We start from the raw sequence: 3,882 nt of genomic DNA, 5'->3' as shown, positions 1-3,882 counted from the left end.
GCTTTATTCACACAAGTTCGAGGCATTACTGAGTAGCCTATATAAGCAGAAAACGAAATGTAAAGACGAACTCCAATCAGCTACAGATACTGGAGCTTTTATGCAGTGAAGTGATGCAATTAAAGGCTAATATTGCATCATCTCAGTATACAGGACATTTTCTATTGGTCACCAGTATCAATTGCGCAATATGCAGCTGAAGTTGCATCATCATTTTGAATGGCTTACGTCATTAGATGGGTGAATATATCATGGAAACTAGAGCCAATCAACATTTTTTAGGGTCATTTTCGTTTTCAGCACCCCAAAATTATGTAAGATTAGCTAATTTTATGCCCAAAACTTTTTACCTGTTGAACAGTGTAATTGGGCACCTGAACCCTCCGCTGCAGTGGAATGAAATCAAAGCGTTCTGAACCAAAACGCAGGCTGGGAAAATAAAGTGTGAAATACATAAAGATGGGATTTGTGCAATGGTAAGGCTGGGAACAAAGAGCAGGCAGGGAATGGAGCACGGAAGTGGAATAAATACATTCCACCGACGGCTGACTGACGAGTGTGAAGACGTCCGAGATCACAGCGGGACAGGAGAGAAGGGCGGCCGATGAGGACCAGGAGGAGGACGTGATTGGAGACCATTCATTTCATATCACTGCTAGTCTTGTGGTGGAAGAAATCAGAAACACAAATTCCCACTATGGCTGGTTTGCACAATGACCCATTGCTGTTATTCGGCAATATATATCAGCACAGACAGTACACATTGCAGTCCATCCCCCAGCAATCCTAGCAAGGGCCGTCCGTTATTTTACTGCTATGGCAAAGATCCAGCGACTGGACACATGCCGGCCTATTTACTAAGACGAGGGTGATGGTGAAAGGTCAGGTTTTCTTAGTTACTAATCCCTAGGGCTGTAGATCTTTTTTTTTTTCATGGGGTGGGGGTGGGGCATTCCATGAGGAAAAATGCATGTGTCAAAACTGGGAGGAGCTTAAAACATGATTGCATGTCACACAGAGCGCAGGGGTCAGAAGTACCTAAGATTCAGAGCACAGGGGACAGGAGTGCATAACCCGCAGAGCACAGGGGACAGGAGTGCATAACCCGCAGAGCACAGGGGACAGGAGTGCATAACCTGCTGAGCACAGGGGACAGGAGTGCATAACCCGCAGAGCACAGGGGACAGGAGTGCATAACCTGCAGAGCACAGGGGACAGGAGTGCATAACCCGCAGAGCACAGGGGACAGGAGTGCATAACCCGCAGAGCACAGGGGACAGGAGTGCATAACCTGCAGAGCACAGGGGGCAGGAGTGCATAACCCGCAGAGCACAGGGGACAGGAGTGCATAACCTGCAGAGCACAGGGGACAGGAGTGCATAACCCGCAGAGCACAGGGGACAGGAGTGCATAACCTGCAGAGCACAGGGGACAGGAGTGCATAACCCGCAGAGCACAGGGGACAGGAGTGCATAACCTGCAGAGCACAGGGGACAGGAGTGCATAACCTGCAGAGCACAGGGGACAGGAGTGCATAACCCGCAGAGCACAGGGGACAGGAGTGCATAACCCGCAGAGCACAGGGGACAGGAGTGCATAACCCGCAGAGCACAGCGGACAGGAGTGCATAACCTGCAGAGCACAGGGGACAGGAGTGCATAACCCGCAGAGCACAGCGGACAGGAGTGCATAACCCGCAGAGCACAGGGGACAGGAGTGCATAACCTGCAGAGCACAGGGGACAAGAGTGCATAACCCGCAGAGCACAGGGGACAGGAGTGCATAACCTGCAGAGCACAGGGAAATAGAGTGTGCAATGCATAGAGAGCAGGGGGCAGAGTGCACATCATACAGAGCGCAGGGGTCAGGAGTGCTGGGGTTAGGAGTAAGAAAGGCACAGAGCGCAGGAGTCAGGAGTCCAAATCGCATATAGCACAGAGGATAACAGTGCAGAACACACAGAGAGCAGGGGACAGAGTGCATATTATACAGAGTGCTGGGGTTAGGAGTAAGTAAGGCACAGAGCGCAGGAGTCAGGAGTGCAAATCGAATACAGCATAGAGGACAACAGTGCAGAACACACAGAGAGCAGGGGGCAGAGTGCAGAACACACAGAGAGCAGGGGGCAGAGTGCAGAACACACAGAGAGCAGGGGCAGGTGTAAGCAACACACAGAGTGCAGGGGTCAGGAATGCATGATATACAGACTACAGGGGTCAGTAGTGTGAAAGACACAGAAAGCAGGAGTCAGGAATGCATGATATACAGACTACAGGGGTCAGGAGTGTGTAGAGTGCAAGGGTCAGGAGTGCATAATATACAGAGAACAGGGGTCAGAAGTGTGTAATGTACCTCCTTCCCAAGGCAAAATCCCCCCATTATAGACCCCCTCCTCCTCCCACCACTAGTACAGATTCCCTCCCACAGTACATCTCTTCTCCCAGTACAGCTCTATCCCCCAAAACATATCTCCCCCTCCAGTACAGCTTCCCCACCCCTAGAGCAACTCTCTCGCCCCAGTACAGCTCTACTGTCCCCCAGTACAGTCCCCCCCTTCCCAGTACAGCTGCCCCCCCTTAGTACAGCTTAACCCCTTCTCCCCCCAGTACATCGCCCCTTTGACCCAGTACATCCCCACCTCTCTCCAGTGCAATGCTCCCCCCCTCCCCAGTACAGCTCTACCCCCCCAGTACAGCTCTCCCCTCCTCCAGTACAGCTTCCCTTTTTCCCCAGTACAACTCTACTCCCCTTCCACCCCAGTATGGCTCTACCCTCCCCCAGTACACCTTTACACCCCCTTCCTGAGTACAGCTCTTCTCTGCCCCAGTACATCTCCCCCTTCCCAATACAAGCCCCCACCCCTCCCCAGTACAGTTCTGCCCCCTCAGTACAGCTCTCCCCATTCATAAAACACATTTACCAGACCAGGACAGTTCAGAGTAATGGATGTCCTCCCTCTGGTGGCTCATGTGGCTGGAACTGGGAGGGAGCAGTCTCCCTCGCTTTGAATTGATTGGCTGCAGTGGTGCTTCCTGCTTTGGGTGCCTGGGAGGCTGTCAGAATTAGTTTCTGTGCCACAGACATTATGGGAAGGGGGATTTGGACCCCCCCTATTATCTACACCCCTGCTAATCCCAAATCATCTTTCTCTCATTGACTTTTGTAAATATATATATGCTTTGTGGCTATGGGGTTACTTTGCACTGCCTTTTGTAATTTTTCCTTGTAGTGCCTCAGTAAGTATGTTTGATTAAAGCTCAACTCCAGGAATAGTAAAAACCCTCCAGCCCTGGGGCTGGGCTGGAGGGTGCAGCTAGCAGTAATAATGTTTAGGGGAGTATGAGCCCAGGGACAAATGTCCAGAACGCAGTGTGTGTTCTGGGTGTTCAACCCTGGGCACATCAGGTTCAGATCTAAGGGGGTGCTGGGGTGGTATATGCACCCCCAGATTTAAGTTGTGCCCTCCCAGATCTCTAGGAGTGCATCCACTGAGCCATGAGGCACTCTGGTGGAACAATTGATGTAAAAGGGACTCCAATGGGGACAGTCGATGTAAGGGGGGCTTTGATGGGGATAGTTGATGTAAGGGGGCACTCTGAAGGGGACAATTGACAACACTGGGGAATCTGATGGGGACAGTTGATTTAAGGGGGCACTCTGATGGGAACAGTTGATGTAAAGGGTACTCTGTTCAGGATAATTGATCTAAAGGGGGTCTGATGCAGACAGTTGATGTACGGAGGCACTCTGATGCAGACAGTTGATGTACGGAGGCACTCTGATGGGGACAGTTGATGTAAGGGGGGGCTCTGATGGGGACAGTTGATGTAAGGGGGGGCTCTGATGGGGACAGTTGATGTAAGGGAGCACTCTGATGGGGAC

This window comes from Staurois parvus, unplaced genomic scaffold (genome assembly GCF_062004578.1).
Source record: "Staurois parvus isolate SC_StPar_1 unplaced genomic scaffold, SC_StPar_1.0 ptg001910l, whole genome shotgun sequence".
Classification (NCBI taxonomy): domain Eukaryota; kingdom Metazoa; phylum Chordata; class Amphibia; order Anura; family Ranidae; genus Staurois; species Staurois parvus.
The sequence above is the reverse complement of the archived record's forward strand: the minus strand, read 5'-3'. Positions refer to the sequence as shown.